The sequence below is a fragment of the Taudactylus pleione genome, unplaced genomic scaffold (genome assembly GCF_031769625.1).
Source record: "Taudactylus pleione unplaced genomic scaffold, aTauple2 ptg001279l, whole genome shotgun sequence".
Taxonomy (NCBI): Eukaryota; Metazoa; Chordata; class Amphibia; order Anura; family Myobatrachidae; genus Taudactylus; species Taudactylus pleione.
Window position 1 is genome coordinate 267,915 of NW_028285679.1, and position 23,850 is coordinate 291,764.

The 23,850-nt window shown below is 51.2% G+C and overlaps 1 pseudogene; it reads left to right on the forward strand.

Moving 5' to 3' along the window:
* LOC148443402 (interferon-induced GTP-binding protein Mx1-like) overlaps positions 1–23,850 on the forward strand; it is a 51,470-nt pseudogene that overhangs the window by 13,286 nt on the left and 14,334 nt on the right.

Sequence of the window (23,850 nt, forward strand, 5' to 3'; positions counted from 1 at the left end):
TTCTAATTAATTTGAAATCATTAATTTTGCTTCTACAGTATCTTCTCAGATGCCTCCAAGTTGTTTCTAAGCAAGCAGTAAGACCGGCAATAGAACTCCTGATGCTGGAAACAGAATAAATATTTGTTATTGGCTGACAGTGTATAAAAGACTATTTAAAAAAAGTAATCAGTAACGTTTACTCTTTGCACGGAAATTGACTCTTTGGGCTAAATGTAGTAGCCTCCGAACTTCTGAGGCTGTGGGGGTTTATGTGAGTCTCCCCGTATTTTTAAAGTGACAATCCTTTTTAAGGCTAAACCATCTTGTTTAGCCTTTAAAAGGATCGACACTTTAAAAATACGGGGAGACTCGCATATATTCCCGCAGCGTCAGAAGTTCCGAGGCTACTACATTAACCCTTTGGGACTGATTCTGAGGGGTAAATTTACTAAAGTGAGAGTTTTTAGAATGGAGATGTTGCCCATAGTAACCAATCAGATTCTAGCTATTATCTTCTAAAAGGTGCAAGCTAAAGGTCAATAGAATCTGATTGGTTGCTATGGGCAACATCTCTGAAACTCTCACATTAGTACATTTACCCCTGAGCATCCCATGATGTTTAGCAGCATATACATAACTTTATTCAAGCATGAGCGATTCCCGGTTGGCCACATCTCAGTCGCATCATAAGTGCGGCTGATTGGGAGTTACTAAGTGGCAAATAGGAGGTGATGGGGCATTTGCACATAATTGTCCAGTGGCCATGGCATGTCCGCGCTGACTGAGTTGTGACCTATTCTGAGGTGAGTATGCAGAGATCTGTCCGCCTTCAGTCTCGTTTCCTGCGTAGTTGCAAATGCTGATACTAGTAATGAGGGTGGCTCTCTCAAGCGGAGGGCTGGGGGCAGTGCTGTCACATAATGCGGCCAACTTAGATTTTCACATGAGACTTCCTATCGCAGTAGGCGGCCGGAATTGTAACCACATTACGTTCTACTCAGAATCAGGCCCTTTTCCGGTAGTGATGCATCTGCTAATGTAATTCTCTCATTTAATTGCTGCAGTGACTTCCTGAATGAAGAGAAAGCCACTGTCCCGTTTCTAGCACGACTCACAACGGAACTGGTGGAGCACATCAATGTAAGTTGGCCGGAATGTCATGATATTCGATGGCATTTATTTATTTTGTGTACAGGGCTTCTATTTATTTCTATATAACATTCATTTCCATTGGATTTCCACATGAAACACATACCCCATTGAAATTAATGGCCTATTGAAAAGAATGGTAACATCAAAAAACACTATTTCTACTTCAGGGTCCATAGGGGTCCACAGGGTGACCTTGGGGTATAGCTGGATCCTGGATCCTCGAGCACCACGGAGTTAAAGCTTTTAGCTGCTCCCAGGATGCACTTGGGTCATCCTCCTCTATACCCCGCCCCCGAGCCACAGGCACCTCAGTTTATGATTGTGCCCGGCCGGAGTCGGGTCACCCTGCGGGGGGGGGTCTGCAGGAGCAGCCCCCTAAGGCTTTTTTTGACTTAGTTACATTTATTTATTTTGACTACAGTTTTTTCTTTTTCTCCAGAGCGGCAGCGATGGGCTGTCTGTACAGACGCCCACGCTGCCGCTCCTTCTCCCTGCTGGCGCCGCGACGCCAGCACTGAACTGGGGATCGCGGTGGGGGAAGCCAGAGTCTGTACTAGCTGGACTCTGGTTTCCCCCGGGACTGCTGCCGGAGACGCCGGGGAGATCAAGGTAAGCCGCGCACCGCTGATTAGCGGCGGTGCGCGGGTTCCTTTTAAATGCAGTCCCATGCCCCCGGTCTAGGGGACAGACCGGGGGCGCTAGCGGTGGCGGCGGGCTCCCCCTCCATTGGAGGCATACCCCGCCAGACCACTAGACCACCAGGGTAAATAACGCGGCAAGCGGGATGCCGGCAACCCGGGGGTTAATATGCTAGCCAGGGGAGGAAGCCTTCCTTGTCTAGCGGCTCCTCCCCTCAGCTCAGCGCGCCTTTCAGCTAGTAGTCTGGCGTCGCTGAGCTGCAGATACTCGGCCACTCCTCCTCTGAGGTCTCCAGCAGCCATTTTCTCCAGTGGCAGCGCAGATACTCTCAGGGAGCACGCGGACCGGTCCCCCTGTGTACCTCTCCCCTGCTAAAGAACAGTGTACACAGCACTATAGCCCTCCCAGACACTGAATCTGGGCGGTTGATTGTAGTGGAAAGGTGCAGTGAGTATATCTTCCTGCATGGTATGTGACTTTTGCTAGTGCTGCCTGTCTGTGCTAATTTCTACTTACTGTCAGCCTATACCTATCCCTTTCCTTCTCCTACAAACCCTACAGGTGTGCGGGGGAAGGGTGTTTCTACTGACCTCACTTATATAGATGACGTATTTGTGAGGTCCGTCACATACAGTTGTGTGCTACACAGGGCCATATTGTGGGCTGTTGTCCAGCACACTGGTGAGTGTGCACGTTTTCTTCCTATGTCATAACTATATTTAATTATATAGTCTGTCATGTCTGAGGAGGAGATTGAGCACTCCGTGGCTCCGGTATTGTTCTCCTGCAGGCGCTGTTCTGCAGGAGTGGATAGGGAGGATTGGTCACAGGACGGTCTGTGCGGACGGTGCCAGGCGGTCCCTGGTACGTCTAAACCTCCTATGTTGCAGGAGCCACCATGGGCGATGTTTTCCCAGGTGCTGGTGTCCATCGCGGACTGTCTGTCGGTCCCGACTGCCGTCCCTACTAGGGCGTTGCCCCAGCCTACCATCCCCCATTCCCCGGGTGTCCCACAATTATTGCAGACTCCCCCGGGATCTCAGCCTGTTGGTCCCTATGCGGGGTTGCCAATGTATATACAGTCCACCCCTGTGGCACAGCAGGCTGTGGTGCCGTTTCAGGCTCCTGTGGCGGCTCCTCCACCCTGGGTGGATGCGCTTTCCCACACTGTCCAAGATTTGGCGGCAGCATCTTTGGCTTTTCAGTCGATGTTGCGCAGTGACGTGCCCTCCAGGGCGTCTAAACGCACAGTTATGGCGCGGGCTGCGCATTTTTCGGACTCTGAGGGGTCCTCAGATGATGGTGATGTGCAGGATGACTCAGCCTCAGATGCCTCAGTCCAGGAGGTAGACACTAAGGCCCTGATTCAGAGCCGGACGCTCTGACCAGAGCGCTCGCTCTGAATCAAGGCCCACCTCCATAAATATGGAGCATCCTCCTGGACGCTCGTATAGCTGTGGGTCACCACCCACAGCACATACGAGCGTGCAGGATGATGGTCGCGATGGTCTTGACCATCGCGACCATTGCCACTGCGAGCAGAAGCCTGCGGTTGAGTTTCTCAACCGCAAGGCAGGGAGTGATTTTGGCTCTATCAGAGCCAAAATCACTCCCACTGACATCACTAGTGATGTCAGTGGGGCCGGCTTCTGACGGTAGGCGTTCCCTTGGGAACGCCTCCGTCTGGCAGGCACGCCCCCGGCACGCCCACCAAAGGGGGCGTGCTGTCAATCAACATCGACAGCACGCCCCCTTTGATCAGACACTACGAGCGAAGGAAAGTCCTTCGCTCGTCGCGTCTCGCGCATGCGCACGACGGAGCTCCCTCCGTCGTGCGCATGCGCAGTGCAGACCATCGACCCACTTGCGAGTGGACAGCCGCTCGCGAGTGGGTCTGAATGAGGCCCAAAGTCTTCCATCAATGTGCGGGCTCTGGTTAGGGCGGTGCGGGCCATTCTTCTGACTGAGGATGAGGCACCCGCTCCCAAGTCGAGGTTTCCTAGTTTTAAAAAAGCTAAGGTTACTTCTGCAGCGTTCCCCTTGTCTGATCAGTTGACGGATCACATGGCGGTGGCCTGGCAGACGCCCAGTAAGCGATTCCTGCCACAGAAGCGGTTGGCGGCCAATTATCCATTTCCGGAGGCGCATTGTAGGAAATGGGAAACTCCGCCTGTGGTCGATTCCCATGTAACACGCCTCATCAGGAGTGCTACTTTGCCATTTCCGTCTATATCCTCTCTGAAGGATCCTACGGACAGGAAGGTGGAGACTTTTACTCTCTCTCAGGGGCTGTAGCCCGGCTGTCCATGGCCATCTCCTGGGTGGCCAAGGCCATTGAGGGTTGGGCCAACGCCTTGGAGGATACGTTTCCGGATGAAGCTCCGGATGTCCAGAGGGCGTTGTTAGGACAGATGAGAGATGCCGCTTCCTACATTGGAGAAGCATCTTTGGATGCTAGCCTGCTGACCTCTAGGGTTTCGGCGGCAGCAGTGTCTGCTCGCAGATCCTTGTGGTTGAGGTCTTGGAGAGCAGACGCTGATTCAAAGAAAGGCTTGGAGGCCTTACCTTTTAATGGAGAGTTACTATTTGGTCCGGACCTGGACAAAATAGTAGATACCCTGGCAAAATCCAAGTCAGCCTTCCTCCCTTCAGCTACGACACCTGCTAAGGTCCGGAGCTCGGCCTTTCGCTCCTTTCGGGTTCAGGGCAAGGCAAAGGGTCAGTCTTCCCGAGGCAGTCCGCAACCAAGACCGCCTCAAGGCCAAAGAAGCAAGCCTGGAGTGCTAGGCGCCCTTCATCCAAGCAAGAAGATAAGCCTTCTGCATGATGGGATGGGCCTCCCTCTAGGGGACCCCAGAGTGGGAGGCCGACTTCTTCAATTCGCCCAATGCTGGCACAATACCACCACGGATGCCTGGGTGCAAGAAGTGGTCTCCCAGGAGTACGCCCTGTCTTTTCGGCACAGGCCCCCTCGCCAGTTTTTTTGCACAAGTCCTTCTCAGGACAAAACCAAGGCCTTGCAGGTTCAGGAAGCCATAGAGGCCTTGCTGACGGCGGGGGTCATTATACCCGTACCACAATCTCAACGTGGGATGGGGTATTACTCTACGCTGTTTCTGGTGCAGAAACCCAATGGCTCTCATTGCCCCATCCTCAATTTGAAGTCCCTGAACAGGTTTCTCAGGGTTCCCAAATTCAGGATGGAAACTTTGCGTTCCATCATTCTGGCGATGGAACCGGGGGATTATATGGTCTCCCTGGATATCCAGAACGCCTACCTCCATGTGCCTATAGCAACATCGCACCAACGGTTTCTGCGATTTGCTATTCTCCACAACCACTACCAATTCAGGGCTCTACCCTTTGGCCTCTCCACGGCACCAAGGGTATTTACCAAGGTGATGGCGGTCATGGCGGCTCACCTTCGGAGCCAGGGGATACGGTTGCTACCGTATCTAGACGACCTCCTCTTGCTGGCAAGCTCCCCGGAGGTACTGATCTAGCATCTCCACCTGACGGTCGCTTGTCTTCAGGCACACGGGTGGTTGATCAACTGGAAGAAGTCCTCCCTCATCCCATCACAGCGGATGGTTCATTTGGGGGCCCTGCTGGACTCTAGTCGGCAACGGATTTTTCTGACTCCACAGAAGGTCTCCTCCTTACAGCTGCGGATTCACAGTTGTCTGAGCAGTGGCAGAGTGTCGGTGCACTCAGCGATGAGAGTTTTGGGGTCCATGGTGTCGGCATTCGACATGGTGGAGTTTGCCCAGTTCCATTCCAGGCCCCTGCAGAGGCTGATTCTTTCGGAATGGAACGGATTGCCACACAGGATCCGATCTCAGATGCTGGTGTTGTCCTCAGAGGTACGTCTGTCCCTGGCCTGATGGCTACAGACGGCTCATCTCCTCGAGGGGTGCCCCTTTTGGATCCGTAATGGGTTCTGCTCACGACAGATGCCAGTCTCCGGGGTTGGGGGGCGGTGACAGGCTCCTTGTCACTTCAGGGTCGTTGGTCGGTGGAGGAAGTGATTTTTCCCATCAACATCCTGGAACTGCGTGCAGTGTACAGAGCCCTGCAGTCGTCCGGCACCGCTCTTCACGGAAGGGCCGTTCAGGTGCAGTCAGACAACGCCACCACGGTGGCGTACATCAATCACCAGGGAGGGACTCGCAGTCGAGCTGCGATGTCGGAGGTTTCCCGTGTCCTGGCTTGGGCAGAGCGCTATCTTCCAGCTCTCTCGGCAGTCTTCATCCCGGGAGTCCTCAATTGGGAGGCAGACTTCCTCAGCCGTTGCGACGTGCATCCCGGGGAATGGTCGCTTCATCCAGAGGTATTCCAACTACTCATGGACAAGTGGGGGCTGCCAGAGCTGGACCTGATGGCATCCCGTCACAATCACAAGCTGCCCGTGTACGGGTCAAGGACAAGGGACGCAGGCGCAAGTCTGATAGACGCGCTGTCGGTGAAATGGCTGTTTCACCTGGCTTACTTTTTCCCTCCGATATCTCTGCTGCCTCGGGTCCTGTGCAAGTTCAAGCAGGACGGAGGCACACTCATCCTGGTGGCCCCAGCGTGGCCCAGAAGGCCGTGGTACTCCGATCTGCGGAGCCTGTCCATCGACGCTCCATACCTCCTACCTCAACGGCGGGACATGTTGTCTCAGGGGCCCTGTCTTCACCCGGATCTGGGTCGACTATCTTTGACGGCGTGGCTCTTGAGACAGCCGTCCTGAGGTCTCGGGGCTTTTCTAGCTCCGTTATCACCACCATGCTGAGGGCGCGCAAGCCTGCTTCCGCGAGGATCTACCACAGAGTGTGGCACACTTACTTTCAGTGGTGCGAAGCCAGAAAATATGATCCCCAGGTGTTCCGAGTTTCGCGTATTCTGGCTTTCCTTCAGTCAGGTTTGGATTTAGGATTACGTCTTTCCTCACTGAAGGTGCACGTGTCTGCTCTGTCGGTGTGGTTCCAGCGCAGGATTGCTGCTATGCCGGATGTACACACCTTTTTCCAGGGTGTTTTAAGAATCCAGCCTTTGTGCCACCTGTGGCCCCGTGGGATTTGGCGGTGGTTCTTCGGGCCTTACAGGGTCCTCCTTTTGAGCCCTTGGAGTCAGTGGAGCTCAAGTGGCTAACTTTTAAGACGGTTTTCCTCTTGGCAATTGCTTCTGCCAGGAGGGTTTCGGATTTGGGGGCGTTTTCCTGTCGTCCCCCTTTTCTGGTTTTTCATCAGGACAGAGCGGTGCTTCGCACTCGTCCTGATTTCCTGCCTAAGGTAGTTTCCAGGTTCCACATTAATCAGGAAATTGTTGTACCAGCCTTTCAGTCGCCTGATCTTTCGGCTGGGGAGGCTTCCTTAGACGTTGTCCGTGCACTCTAGCCCGTTGGTTTCGTTCTGTTATTATTGAGGCTTATATGCAGGAGGGTTTACATTTTCCAGTCTCTGTTAAGGCTCATTCCACTCGGTCTGTGGGCCCTTCTTGGGCTGCTAGCCGTGGCGCCTCTGCTGTTCAGCTGTGTAAGGTGGCCACCTGGTCTTCCATTCAGACCTTTTTGAGGTTCTATGTGTTTGACACCTTTGCCTCTCAGGATGCATCCTTTGGGCGCCGGGTTCTCCTATCAGCACAGGAGCGTCCCCGCCCTTAGTTTGACTGCTTTGGGACATCCCCAAGGTCACCCTGTGGACCCCTATGGACCCTGAAGTAGAAAACAAGAGATATGGTAAGAACTTACCTTTGTTATCTCTGTTTCTACGAAGTCCATAGGGTCCACAGGGCACCCGCCCTGACGCACCTGGCTTCATATGGGCTCTGTGACTGGTCACCGGTTTTCCGTCTCCCATTTCTGTGAGTATGGTTCTTGTGTGTTCCAGTCTTCCTTCTCTCTGTTTCGTCTCCTCCTCCGGCCTGGGCTGCTTACCAACTGAGGTGCCTGTGGCTCGGTGGCGGGGTATTGAGGAGGATGGACCCAAGTGCATCCTGGGAGCAGCTAAAAGCTTTAACTCCGTGGTGCCTGAGGATCCAGAATCCAGCTATACCCCAAGGTCACCCTGTGGACCCTATGGACTTCGTAGAAACAGAGTTAACAAAGGTAAGTTCTTACCATATCTCTTGTTTTACGCCATACGATGTTGCAGGAACCACATGGCTTCACATTAGTCACCATCGGTTGCACCATCGAACCTTGCACTAGCCGTATGGCAGGTGCAGATTATCCGTCTGAGTATAGCCTCCTATGTGAGCGGTTCTGCGTCTATGGGCCTGATTCACAGATGAACGCAATGGCGATTACATACACAAATTGAGCGATCGTTTTCCATTGTGCATGCGTATAAGCTGCACTGCAATTACGGATGCACAGAGGAATCCATCGCAAAGTGAGTGACAGGCTGTCACAGAGGAATCCATCACAAGTGGTGACGGGGGGGTGGTCTGATATACGCAGGCGTGTCTGACCGTCTGAACGCCCTTACATGGACGTGCATAAATTAGCCACTGCGATCTCCTATGCAGCTCTGTGTGTCAGGAGAGCTGCCAAATCTGCGTCCAATCAGACCTTCCGTAAGGGCAAGGTGGTCGCTCAATGTGCGTTGATGTTATAGATATTTACGCTGGTAAGCGACATCGTACGCATGTGAGAAGGCGGCAGTGGGCATCTTTATGCCGGCTGGGCTGTGGGGTGCATTAGCATATTTTTGCAGCTGCCTTCCGTGCGTAATCGCAGCTGCGATTCCATTAGCGTCCGTCTCTGAATCATGCCTTATATACGCAAATACTATCGGTGACACGCCATAGACACTACTGTGGGAGGCAACATCTCTTGAGCCACGCCCCTGTTACATCCCAGTCACCGTCCAGGAATGCCCCTTACATTGCTTATACCGTGCGTGTACATTTGATCCGCCACTCTGTGCGAACAAACAGTGGCGCCATTATTGGGGTGGGGAGATTCTGTATTGCGCGAGGCAACATGCCGGCCGCTAAGATGAAGTAAACAGCGAACAGGCACCAGTTTCCCAGAATCCTATAACTATATACAGCTAATACATACATCCTGAGATTCACCCACCACATTATTATTATATAGCACCCACATATTACATCAGTCACTGTAATGTATATATCCTATAACTATATACAGCTAATACATACATCCTGACATTCACCCACCACATTATTATTATATAGCACCCACATATTACATCAGTCACTGTAATGTATATATCCTATAACTATATACAGCTAATACATACATTCTGACATTCACCCACCACATTATTATTATATAGCACCCACATATTATATCAGTCGCTGTAATGTATATATCCTGTTATATAATATGTATACACAAGGGTTATTTTCTATTCCAGAAGCTAATTAACCTACCAGTATATTTTGGGATAGTGTAAGGTAGCTGGAGTGCCCGGGTGAAACCCACACAAACACGGGGAACATACAAGCTCCACACAGATAGCGCCCTGGTTGGAAGCGAACCCATGACTCCATCGCTGTAAGGCAGCAAAGCTGACCATTATACCACCGCGCTACCTGATTGGACCTATATGCCTAGAGTAACCCAAACAGACAAGGAGCAAGGGCCTCATTTATCAATGAGTTTTATCATATGCAACGAGATTTAAAACTCATTGTGTATGATAAATAGTGCTCCAGCCAATCAGCTCCCATCTGTCATTTCTGAGTGCGAGGGCACACTAGGGCAGTGGACAGTACGGAGGTGGTGACCTGGCATATGCATATTATCAGTTCACCTTACTATAGTGGCAGTGGGGTAGGGGCAGAGTAGGAGGGCACAATGGGGCAGTGGACAGTACGGAGGAGGTGACCTGGTATATGCATATTATCAGGTCACCTTACTATAGCGGCAGCAGGGTAAGGGCAGCGTAGGAGGGCACACTGGGGCAGTGGACAGTACGGAGGAGTTGACCCGGCATATGCATATTATCAGGTCACCTTACTATAGTGGCAGTGGGGTAGGGGCAGCGTAGGAGGGCACACTGGGGCAGTGGACAGTATGGAGGAGGTGACCCGGCATATGCATATTATCATGTCACCTTACTATAGTGGCAGTGGGGTAGGGGCAGAGTGGGAGGGCACACTGGGGCAGTGGACAGTACAGAGGAGGTGACCTGGCATATGCATATTATCAGGTCACCTTACTATAGTGGCAGTGGGGTAGGGGCAGAGTACGAGGGCACACTGGGGCAGTGGACAGTACAGAGGAGATGACCCGGCATATGCATATTATCAGGTCACCTTACTATAGTGGCAGCGGGGTAGGGGCAGAGTAGGAGGGCACACTGGGGCAGTGGACAGTACGGAGGAGGTGACCCGGCATATGCATATTATCAGGTCACCTTACTATAGTGGCAGCGGGGTAGGGGCAGAGTAGGAGGGCACAATGGGGCAGTGGACAGTACGGAGAAGGTGACCCGGCATATGCATATTATCAGGTCACCTTACTATAGTGGCAGTGGGGTAGGGGCAGAGTAGGAGGGCACAATTGGGCAGTGGACAGTATGGAGGAGGTGACCCGGCATATGCATATTATCAGGTCACCTTACTATAGTGGCAGCGGGGTAGGGGCAGAGTAGGAGGGCACAATGGTGCAGTGGACAGTATGGAGGAGGTGACCCGGCATATGCATATTATCAGGTCACCTTACTATAGCGGCAGTGGGGTAGGGGCAGAGTAGGAGGGCACAATGGGGCAGTGGACGGTACGGAGGAGGTGACCCGCGTATGATAAAACTCAAATCTGACTGTGTGTATCAGTCATTAGTAAACTTCTGTAACTGTGCCCTGTAGGTGTCAGCCTTTTGGGCACACGGCCTGATTCAGGCTGAGCGCTCGCAAGCGGGTCGATGTTGGCCCAGTGCCCATGCGCACGAGGGAGCCGGCTCCCTCGTGCGCATGCGCGAGACCCGAATAGCGACGGCCAAGCCGTCGCTATGGGTCTCATACCAAAGGGGGCGTGCTTTCGATGGTGAGTGACAGCATGCCCCCTTTGGTGGCTGGCCAGATGGAGGCATTCCCATGGGAACGCCTACCGTCTGGGGCCGGCCCCACTGACATCACTAGTGATGTCAGTGGAAGTGCTTTTGGCTCTGATAGAGCCAAAAGCACTCCAGGGCTTGCGGCAGATGAGACCCTACCACAAGGGTCTCGTCGCAAGCCCGATGGTTGCGATGGTCTTGACCATCATGACCATCATTTTGGCTGCTCGCATAAGCTGTGGGTGGTAGCTGACAGCTATGCGAGCAGCCAAGAGGCCCCAACAAAAAAAAAAAAAAACGCCCTGATTCAGAGCGGGCGCTCGTTCAGAGCGTCCGGCTCTGAATCAGGCCCACAGTGCCTGATTCAGACCCGTTCGCGAGCGCATAGCGCTCGCAAGCAGGTTGCTGGTCCCTCACTGCGCATGCACACGCCGGAGCCGGCATGCGCGAGACCCGCCAGCGACGGGCGCTTTGTCGCTATGGGTCTCGCACCAAAGCGGGGCAGCTGTCGATTGTGATTGACAGCTTGCCCCGTTTTGGAGGTGGGCAGGGGGGGTGGCTGGCCAAATGGAGGCGTTCCCGAAGGAACGCCTGCCATTTGGGGGCGGCCCCACCATCACTTGGCCGCTTGCTAAAGCTGTGGGTGGTCACCCAGAGCTATGCGAGCGGCCAGTCGGCCGTCTTTAAAAAAACAGGGACGCCCTGATTCAGAGCGAGCACTCTCAAAGAGCGTCCGGCTCTGAATCAGGCCCACAGTTACAAGAGATACGACCATAGATGGGGGGAGATTTATAAAATCGTGGAGAGAAAGAGACACCCCCAACCAGCTTAAAACTAGCACATTACAGGCTGTGCTAGGAAAATGACAGAAGCTGATTGGTTGGTAATTTATCTCTCTCCTCTTGTGTCCCCCCCTAAGGCTTAGTACATCTTCCCATGTATCTCGCTTCACTTTATTTCTTTCTAAGATTTGATAAATCTCCCCCAAAAGTAAGAACCAGCGACGCGTACAACCTTCACCCCAAGCTGCCGATTCATATGATCAAGTCGCTAAAGAAAGAACTTTTTTACTCTCTTAGAAATCACTTCCAAATCTTGAAGTTCAGATAAAAAACAAACTTCAGTTAACAAAGGATGAGCTGGAGAAATGTGGAAAAGGTGTCCCCGAAAATGAAGGTGACAAGCTGACGTTCCTGGTGGAGGTAAGTGTGATCATACTGTATATGCTAATTATTTGTCACTTTATGGATTATGGTTGAAAATGATCTAATGTTTCCACTCTCTTCCTTGACATACAAAGTTTAAATGAATGGTGATTAGCCTACAGTAAGTATTGTAATGCAAAACATCAGTGGCGTATCTATAATGGGTGCAGTGTGGCCCCGCACCGCACACCCTGCACCCATATTTGTTTTAACTTACCTGTCCGTAGTCCCGCGTCTGGTGTCGGCGCTGCTCAGAACACGGGAAAATGGTCGCCGCTGCCATTTTTCCGGTGTTCTACGCATGCGCAGTAGACACTCTAGTGCCCTGAGTCTACTAATGCTCCGATGGCTGGCCAGCCGCGTCAGTCGGCTGCCGTCCACCGGGGGGGAGAAGAGGTGGCCCCGCACGGGGAGTGCACACGGGCCCCCTCCTCTGTTAAGACGCCCCTGCAAAAAATTATATATATTTGTCACCCTAATTCTATATGTGTATGAAATAACGTGGTATGATTCCCAAATAAATGGGCTAAGCTGATGCTCTTTGCAGGAGATATGGGTGAGTGGGTCAACTTATAGCTGCACCATCCCCCTGCACCCAGCTCCAGCACCGACACTTATCTTACACTAGCAAGGTCTCCGCCATCCTGCTTTCTGTTCCTCTCCTCTTACATCGGCTTCCTCCCCTGGTCTTCAACTCCCCTTATTACATCCATTCTGAGGCATTCTGCCCCCCCATGACACCCCCTCCTCATATCACCCCTATAATCCAAGTCCTCCCCCTTACTGGTCCAGCTGAAAAGTGTTAAGGGGATGTAGTTAAGTGCGGTCACAATCCCGATGGCAGAATGCCGGCTCGGGATGTATGATAGGCATCAAGATACCAGAATCCAGAACGATGCGGGCCCGAACGAGGTAAGTCCGGGGCCGCGTCTACTTAGCCACGGGGGGAGGGTTTGGTTAGGGGGCTCCCGGGGGGACATAGGGATAGGCACCCTCCCCGGGAGGGTTAGGGTTAGGCTTGGGGAAGGTGGGGTTAGGGGTAGGTACCCCCGGGGAGAGGTTAGGGTTAGGAACCCCCTTAGGAGGGTTAGGTTTAGGCACTGCTGGAGGAGGTTAGGGTTAGGCACTGGGGGGGAGGTTAGGATTAGGCACTAGGGGGGGTGGTTAGGGTTAGGCACTAGGGGGGAGGTTAGGGTCAGGCACTAGGGGGGGGAGGTTAGGGTTAGGCACCCCTAAGGGAGGGTTATGGTTAGGGGGGGGAGAGGGAAGGGGTAGCTTTACTTACCTCCGCTGTCGGCATTTCATCCTTCCGGGCTCACGTTGTCAGGATTTGAATCAGCGGCATTACAATCCCATCCCCTGTTAAGCAGGAGTCATGACTGTCCATTCACACGGCCTCAGTATAAGAGGCAGCTGCCAGATATTGCCATTCCTTAATAAATAATATATATATATATATTGCTATTTTTCAGCAGGAGCTCAGGGCCTGATTCAGACCCGGTCACAAGTGCTGAGCGCTCGCAACTGGGTCGATGGTGGCCCAGAGCGCATGCGCACAACGGAGCCGGTTCCGTCGTGCGCATGCGCGAGACCTGGATAGCGACGGGCAATCCGTCGCTCCGGGTCTCGCACCAAAGGGGGCATGCTGTAGATGTTGAGTGACAGCACGCCCCCTTTGGTGGGCGGGCCGGGGGACGTGGCTGCCCAAACGGAGGCGTTTTCATGAGAATGCCTACCGCTTGGGGCCGGCCCCACTGACATCACAAGTGATGTCAGTGGGAGAGCTTTCGGCTCTGTAAGAGCCGAAAGCTCTGGGGCTTGCGGCCACGAGACCCTACCACAAGGGTCTAGTCGCAAGCCCAATGGTCGCGATGGTCTTGACCATCGCGACCATCATCCTGGCCGCTCGCATTAGCTGTGGGTGGTCACCCACAGCTATGCGAGCGGCCAAAAGGCCGCACCAAAAAAAAAAAAGCCCGGCGCTGATTCAGAGCGAGCGCTCTGTCAGAGCGACCGGCTCTGAATCAGGGCCTCAGTTCCTAAACCTCTCATTAACTATTATGTAATGTTCTGGGCCAAAATGTATTTTCCATAAGATAAGTTCTATTTTTTTTCTATAGCTCCGCCCCCAGTCCCTGAACCTATTTTTACAGGAAAATAGCCCTGTATATGTATGCATGTGTGTTTGGAGGAAGGGTCAAGGATTAAGGGGGCCCCGGAGATATCAGTGTACCGAGCCCCAAGAATTCTGTTGCCGGCCCTGATGACACGCCCCCGTTTCCAGAAACGCCGGCCGTCCCCGCCCCCGCACCACCCTTTAAATGCCTCTGCCTGCCAAATCAAGCAGATGCATAGCAGGGGCTGCGTGCAGTCACATAGGACCCGTTCTGCACATTCACAGAACGGGTCCTGCGCACGCGAAGATTCAGCAGAGCAGCTCTGCTATTTTGGTGTCACCCCCTCGGATGGTGTCACCCAGTGCAGCCCGCACCCCCCTAGTGACGCCAGTGGTAGTAGACTCACATCACCATTTTCCCGGTGGTTTCTCTACTGCGCATGCACCAATCTCTGGAATAATGTCTGCTGCATCATATTCCTGGTGACTTCTGCAGCGCTGACACTGGACTCTGGAGAGGTGAGCATAGTATGTTGGTGCAGGGTGTGGGGTGTGGGCCGTTGTGAACCGAGGGGGCTGTGTGTACCGCACGCCATGCATCCATTATAGATCCGCCACTGTGGTGAATATGTGTAGTTGCCCAAAACCATACAGCGCCAGTTTCCTAAGCAGGGTGGTTCTGAAGGCTTCGGTAACTCACACATTAGTATAAGGGCACAGAAAGGAGAACTGCGTTTTTTCAGTCCCTTTCATGTCAGTAACATTTATCAGGTTTACTAACACTTATTATTGTGCCGCAATACAGAAAATTCAGCAATTTAACCAGGACATCGGCCGCGTCACACGAGGAGAGGAATTCGTGTCTCTAAGAAAAACTCTATTCAAGACTTCGACGGTTCTTCAGCAAATGGAAGAATGATTTGGACCAGTCCATCATGCAGTGTAAGATATGGCAATGATCACCCGTTATTGTATTTGTATGATGTACATGACCCCTAGAGACTTTACTAACTCATGATTTAAATAAAGGCACGTGAGTAAATAAATAAAAATATATATACTGTATCTGCCCTGGCAATTCAACTTATAATGCAGCACACAGCTTGCTCCAGTGCCCTCCTCGAGGGTCACCCCCAAATACACTCCAGTAACACACGAGGCGGCACTCAGACTTCCAAACAGTGAACCCTATGGGGTATATTCAATTGGGCGCGAGGTTTAGTGAGGCTAAAACCTTGCGCCCCTCGCGGTCAATTTCGGAAATCCCGCGTGTATGCGCGCTCCCGATACCCGCGGGATTCAATTAAAACAGTGGACGCGGGGGTTTCATCAATGAAAACCCCGCGCCGTGTAAATTTTTTTTAAAAAAAACCTCACTTACCTGCCCGGGTCTCCGCAGCTCCCGGTGGCTTCCCCTCTCTCTTGTTACTGGAGAAGGGGCTGCTGGGAGTCCCGGGGGCTGATGGGAGGAGCAAGGGCTGCTGGGAGATTTAGTTCTCCCAGCGCCCATTCCGGGGGGCCACACACACCGCACCGGGGTCACACATACACACACTCATTGACCACACACACTGACATACTCACCGCTGCTGCAGAAGAGCCGGCTCCCGACGCTGGTTGCAGAAGAAGATGTAGAAGACAGCGCTGAGGAAGGTGAGTAATTAAGGACTAATTAAGCTAACTGGATACTTCCAATTGCTTAATTAGTCCTCGGGGGGTGCCGCGGGGGTGTCAGAGCAAGTCCCGGTGATTTTTCCTTAAATCATCGATTTTAGGAAAAATCACGCTTGCTCAGGAGGTGCGTGAAAAAAAACCTCCCAGTGCGTGTTTTTTAGAAAACCTCGCACCTAATAGAATAGCAAAAAACCCGCACCTGCAGGAAAAACCTCGCACCTAATAGAATAGCAAAAAACCCGCACCTGCAGGAAAATCCTCGCACCTAATAGAATAGCAAAAAACCCGCACCTGCAGGAAAAGCCTCACACCTAATAGAATAGCAACAAACCCGCACCTGCAGGAAAAACCTTGCACCTAATAGAATAGCAACAAACCCGCACCTGCAGGAAAAACCACGCACCTAATAGAATAGCAAAAAACCTGCACCTGCAGGAAAAACCTCGCACCTAATAGAATAGCAAAAAACCCGCACCTGCAGGAAAAACCTCGCACCTAATAGAATAGCAAAAAACCCGCACCTGCAGGAAAAACCTCACACCTAATAGAATAGCAAAAAACCCGCACCTGCAGGGAAAACCTCGCACCTAATAGAATAGCAACAAACCCGCACCTGCAGGAAAAACCACGCACCTAATAGAATAGCAAAAAACCCGCACCTGCAGGAAAAACCTCACACCTAATAGAATAGCAAAAAACCCGCATCTGCAGGAAAAACCTCGCACCTAATAGAATAGCAAAAAACCCGCACCTGCAGGAAAAACCTCGAACCTAATAGAATAGCAACAAACCCGCACCTGCAGGAAAAACCTCGCACCTAATAGAATAGCAAAAAACCCGCACCTGCAGGAAAAACCTCGCACCTAATAGAATAGCAAAAAACCCGCACCTGCAGGAAAAACATCACACCTAATAGAATAGCAAAAAACCCGCATCTGCAGGAAAAACCTCGCACCTAATAGAATAGCAAAAAACCCGCACCTGCAGGAAAAACCTCGCAGGTGCGGGTTTTTTGCTATTCTCGCACACAATTGAATATGCCCCCATGTGTAGGTATATATTAAGTGGTCGACGTTTCAGGGACTGTATCCCCTTCCTCAGGCCAGAAATACCCCCAAATAGGGTTCACTGTTTGGAAGCCTCTGAGTGCCATCTCGTGTTTTACTTAGGGGTGTGCACCGGCCACTTTTCGTGTTTTGTGTTTTGGTTTTGGATCTGGATCTTTCTTCGTGTTTTGGATCTGGATTGGTTTTGCCAAAACCACCCTTCCGTGTTTTGGGTTCTGGGTTTTGTGTTTTGGATCTGTATTTTTTTGAAAAAAAGCATAAAAACAGCTAAAATCACAGAATTTGTAGGTTTTTCTGCTCCTATGCTATTATTAACCTCAATAACCTTAATTTCCACTCATTTCCAGTCTATTCTGAACACCTCACACCTCACAATAGTGTTTTTATGTCCAAAAGGTTGCACCGAGGTAGCTGGATGACTATGCTAAGCGACACGAGTGGGCGGCACAAACACGTGACCCATCTAGGAGTGACACTGCAGTGGCAGGCAGGATGGCAGTTAGAAAAACTAGGCCCCAAACTGTACATAATGCAAAGAAAAAAAGAGGTGCAAGATGGAATTGTCCTTGGGCCCTCCCACCCACCCTTATGTTGTATAAACAGGACATGCACACTTTAACAAATCAATCATTTCAGCGCCAGGGTCTGCCACACAACTGTGGCTGAAATGATTGGTTCGTTTGGGCCCCCACAAAACAAGCTGGCAATTAATGTGTCCCTGCACAAACTGGCTCTACGGAGGCAAGATGTCATCCTCATCCTCCTCATCCACCGATTCCTCACCCTCTTCAGTGTGTACATCCTCATCCTCACAAAGTATTAACTCGTCCCCACTTGAATCCACCACCACAGGTCCCTCTGTACCTTCTGGAGGCTGGTCTCCCTGGAAGAGCTGATAATTCATTTTGATGAACATCATCTTCTCCACATTCTGTGGAAGCAACCTCCTACGCCTTTCGCTGACAAGGTTCCCGGCTGCACTAAACACTCTTTCGGAGTACACACTGGAGGGGGGGCAACTCAGGTAAAATAGAGCCAGTTTGTACAGGGGCCTCCAAATTGCCTCTTTTTCCTGCCAGTACAGGTATGGACTGTCTGACATGCCTACTTGGATGCTGTCACCGATGTAATCCTCCACCATTCTGTCAATGGTGACAGTATCATATGCAGTGACAGTAGACATGTCAGAAATTGTTGCCAGGTCCTTCAGTCCGGACCAGATGTCCAAACTTGGTCCTGCCTGCCCTGCATCACCGCCAGCGGGTTGCTTAGGATACCTAAGTTTTTTCCTGGCAGCCCCAGTTGCGGGAGAAAATGAAGAAGGAGCCGTTGACGTGTCACGTTCCGCTTCAGCTGACAGTGTGTTCACCAGCAGGTCTTTGCACCTCTGCAGGCTTGTGTCGGCCGGAAAGAGAGACACCACATAGGCTTTAAACCTAGGATCGAGCACGGTGGCCAAAATGTAGTGGTCTGATTTCAACAGATTGACCACCCTGGAATCCTGGCAAAGCGAATGAAGGGCTTCATCCACAAGTCCCACATGCCGAGCGGAATCGCTCCGTCTTAGCTCCTCCTTCACTTTCTCCAGCTGCTTCTGCAAAAGCCTGATGAGGGGAATGACCTGACTCAAGCTGGCAGTGTCTGAACTGACTTCACGTGTGGCAAGTTCGAAGGGCTGAAGAACCTTGCACAACACGGAAATCATTCTCCACTGCGCTTGAGTCAGGTGCATACCCCCTCCTTTGCCTATGTCATAGGTGGATGTATAGGCTTGTATGGCCTTTTGCTGCTCCTCCATCCTCTGAAGCATATAGAGGGTTGAGTTCCACCGCGTCACAACCTCTTGCTTCAGGTGATGGCGGGGCAGGTTCAAGAGTGTTTGCTGGCGCTCCAGTCTTCGGCACGCAGTCGCTGAATGGCGAAAGTGGCCAGAAATTTTTCGGGCCACCCAAAGCGTCTCCTGCACGCCCCTGTCGCTTTTCAGAAAATTCTGCACCACCAAGTTTATTGTGTGAGCAAAACATGGGACGTGCTGGAATTTGCCCAGATGTAATGCCCGCACAATATTGGTGGCGTTGTCAGATATCACAAATCCCCAGGAGAGTCTAAGTGGGGTAAGCCACTGGGCGATGATTTCCCTCAGTTTCTCTAAGAGGTTGTCGGCGGTGTGCCTCTTACTGAAACCGGTGATACACAGCGTAGCCTGCCTTGTAACGAGCTGGCGTTTCTGAGATGCTGCTACTGGTGACGCTGCTGCTGTTGCTGCGTAAGGTGATACATCTACCCAGTGGGCTGTCACAGTCATATAGTCCTTAGTCTGCCCTGTTCCACTTGTCCACATGTCCGTGGTTAAGTGGACATTGTGTACAACGGCATTTTTCAGGACACTGAGGACACTTTTTCTGACGTTTCTGTACAGTCTCGGTATCGCCTGCCTAGTGAAGTGGAATCTAGACGGGATTTGGAACCGGGGACACACTACCTCCATCAATTGTCTAAATCCCACTGCACTAATGGCGGATACCGGACGCACGTCTAACACCAACATAGCAGTCAAGGCCTCAGTTATACGTTTTGCTTCAGGATGACTGCTGTCGTACTTCATCCTCCTCGCTAAGGACTGTTGGAGGGTCAATTGTTTAGTAAAAGTAGTGGTGTTCCTACTTCCTCTCTGGGATGATGAACGACTCCCAGCAGCAGCAGCAACAGCAGCAGCGGCAGCAGTAGGCGTAGCAATGCAGGATCCTCCGGAGGAATCCCGGATAGGAGAGTCAGTCATGCCAGTGATATGGCCTGCAGGACTACTTCCGATCCTGACTAAGGAGGAAATTGACGAGGAGGGAGTTGACGGTGTGGTTTGCAGGCGCTTGGATACAACAGGACAACGGGATTTAGGTGTCCCTGGACTGCTTACGGTCTGAGCCAAAGTTTCTGAACTTGACAGTAACTTTTTATGAACGCGCTGCAGGTGCCGTATAAGGGAGGATGTTCCTAGGTGGTTGACGTCCCTACCCCTACTTATTTCACCTTTACATATGGTACATATGGCAAGACAGTTGTTGTCCGGATTTGGATAGAAATATTGCCAGACCAAAGAGGTGGAATGTTTGGTCTTCTGCCCAGGCATGACCGTGATGGGCTTTTTCATCCCACGGACAACAACTGTCTCCCCCGGAGCCTGATTTAAACAAACCACATCACCATCAGAATCCTCCTCGCCAACTTCCTCCTCAGCGCCAGCTACACCAGTATCCTCATCCTGTTGTACTTCAACAGTGACATCTTCAATTTGCATATCAGCAAGTGGACTGTGGGTGCTCCTTTCAGCACTTGCAGGGGGCGTGCAAATGGTGGAAAGAGCCACCTCTTCCCGTCCAGTGCTGGGAAGGTCAGGCATCGCAACCACCACCACACTTGGACTCTCTTTGGGGATTTGTGATATCTTCTTAGAAAGCACAGTTCTTCGCTGTGCTTTTGCCAGCTTAACTCTTTTGATTTTTTTAGTGGGAGGAGTGCTTCCATCGTCATGTGAAGCTGAACCACTAGTCATGAACATACTAGGGATCGACCTTAGCCGTTCCTTGCCACTCCGTGTCGTAAATGGCATATTGGCAAGTTTACGTTTCTCTTCAGCTGATTTAAATGTCTTTTTCAAGGTCATTTTCCTGAACTTTGCCATTTGGGATTGTATGTGCCCTCTACTATGACATTGGGCATCGGCCTTGGCAGACGACGTTGATGGCATGTTATCGTCTATGTCATGACTAGTGGCAGCAGCTTCAGCACTAGGAGGAAGTGGTTCTTGATCTTTCTCTATTTTATTTTTATCGGAGAAAGTTTGGTCCTCCATTTATGTTATATCGATTTGATATATACGTGCGGCTAAACACAGAAAATAAATTTTTTTTTGGTTCGGACTGGAGTGTACTTTGTGGGTTACAGCACCCTTTAACGGTCAAGCCAGCCGGCCCTTTACTTATGACACAGGCGCACGCTTGGCACTACTTTGTTGATGCACGTGCGGCTACTGCGCACACAATTCACAAACACAGAAAATAATTTTTTTTTTGGTTTGGACTGGAGTGTACTTTCGGGGGTTACAGCACCCTTTAACGGTCAAGCCAGCCGGCCCTTTACTTATGACACAGGCGCACGCTTGGCACTACTTTGTTGATGCACGTGCGGCTACTGCGCACACAATTCACAAACACAGAAAATAATTTTTTTTTTGGTTTGGACTGGAGTGTACTTTCGGGGGTTACAGCACCCTTAACGGTCAAGCCAGCCGGCCCTTTACTTATGACACAGGCGCACGCTTGGCACTACTTTGTTGATGCACGTGCGGCTACTGCGCACACAATTCACAAACACAGAAAATAATTTTTTTTTTGGTTTGGACTGGAGTGTACTTGGGGGTTACAGCACCCTTTAACGGTCAAGCCAGCCGGCCCTTTACTTATGACACAGGCGCACGCTTGGCACTACTTTGTTGATGCACGTGCGACTACTGCGCACACAATTCACAAACACAGAAAATAATATTTTTTTTGGTTTGGACTGGAGTGTACTTTCGGGGGTTACAGCACCCTTAATGGTCAAGCCAGCCGGCCCTTTACTTATGACACAGGCGCACGCTTGGCACTACTTTGTTGATGCACGTGCGGCTACTGCGCACACAATTCACAAACACAGAAAATAATTTTTTTTTTGGTTTGGACTGGAGTGTACTTTCGGGGGTTACAGCACCCTTAACGGTCAAGCCAGCCGGCCCTTTACTTATGACACAGGCGCACGCTTGGCACTACTTTGTTGATGCACGTGCGACTACTGCGCACACAATTCACAAACACAGAAAATAATATTTTTTTTGGTTTGGACTGGAGTGTACTTTCGGGGGTTACAGCACCCTTAACGGTCAAGCCAGCCGGCCCTTTACTTATGACACAGGCGCACGCTTGGCACTACTTTGTTGATGCACGTGCGGCTACTGCGCACACAATTCACAAACACAGAAAATAATTTTTTTTTTGGTTTGGACTGGAGTGTACTTTCGGGGGTTACAGCACCCTTAACGGTCAAGCCAGCCGGCCCTTTACTTATGACACAGGCGCACGCTTGGCACTACTTTGTTGATGCACGTGCGACTACTGCGCACACAATTCACAAACACAGAAAATAATATTTTTTTTGGTTTGGACTGGAGTGTACTTTCGGGGGTTACAGCACCCTTAACGGTCAAGCCAGCCGGCCCTTTACTTATGACACAGGCGCACGCTTGGCACTACTTTGTTGATGCACGTGCGGCTACTGCGCACACAATTCACAAACACAGAAAATAATTTTTTTTTTGGTTTGGACTGGAGTGTACTTTCGGGGGTTACAGCACCCTTAACGGTCAAGCCAGCCGGCCCTTTACTTATGACACAGGCGCACGCTTGGCACTACTTTGTTGATGCACGTGCGACTACTGCGCACACAATTCACAAACACAGAAAATAATTTTTTTTTTGGTTTGGACTGGAGTGTACTTTCGGGGGTTACAGCACCCTTAACGGTCAAGCCAGCCGGCCCTTTACTTATGACACAGGCGCACGCTTGGCACTACTTTGTTGATGCACGTGCGGCTACTGCGCACACAATTCACAAACACAGAAAATATATTATTTTTTTAGCACTTGGGGGGAGCACCCCTGATGGACAGAGCACCCCCTGGACAACACTACAGCACTCCTTTAGGACTGGGACACTGCACAGGACTTTGGAGTGGACACAGCCCCTATGGAGAACTGACTGCACAACACAGTCCAGCCAGCCCCTATGGACTTTGAAGTAGTGGACACAGCCCCTATTAACAACAGCAGCACAGCACAACACAGCCAGCCCCTATGGACTTTGAAGTAGTGGACAACAGCAGCACTACACTACACTACACTACACAGCCCTAACTCCCACCCTCCCTCTTCACTGTCCACAGCCGAGTGAGAAAATGGCGCCGACGTGTGTACCTTATATAGGATCCAAAACCCGCGAGACTCGGAAGGCGGGAAGATGACGTTTTGCCTCGATTTCAGATCCGAGTCAGGCGGGAAAAGTCGAGCCTGACTCGGATCGGACTCGGATCGGGGGGGCTCGGGGGGGTTCGGATTTCAGAAATCCGAACCCGCTCACCCCTAGTTTTACTGAAGTATATATATATATATATATATATATAAATATATATATATATATATAGTATATATACACACACATACCCAATAAACTAGTAAATCACGGTCATGAGCAATATTATAAAAACAATAATAATGGTATAGCGGATTATGTGGAGGTGAAGCACTGCTAGCTTAGCACTCACTATAGAGGGGGTCCACCTTCATGGCTGGCAACAGAAATCTTGGGGCCTGGTACACGTTTTAGGGCCCCCCACCCCAATTTTGTACAGGCCAGATGTCCACTGGCTCATCCCCCGTGTTGCTCTAGCCATGTACCAGTGTCTTCAGCACCATCCCCCCATTTCTCCATCACCAAACCCCTATGTCTCTCCAGCCTCATCCCCTTTCTGTTCCTACATCTCCAGCCTCATCCTACTCTCTGTCTCTCTGGCTTCAGACCACACCTTCTGTCTTCTGCTGCTCCTCACGGCTTCTCTGCTCTCTAGTGGTGCAACATGTGCTGTGCCGCAAAAAAAGAAAACCTTTATTGTGCTGACTGCCGGGCTCCCTCTTCATGTCTGCACCATGAGTATTCACTGCAGAGACTCAGGCAGAGCAAACGGCAATGGTCTGAATGTCTAGAGCTGCTTTGAGTCTCCCATGTCTGGTACATGTGTCCACCATATGCACCTCTGCCACTGGGCCTGCACTCCTTATGTTTTGCCCAGAGCTGAATTTTGTTTATAGCATGCTAAAAATATACTAGTATTATTGAACCGCTAGTTAGTGTGGTTGCCGTATATCCTCATCCCCCGTATATCATCAGCACCGATCTTACAACATTCTATCCAGCCTC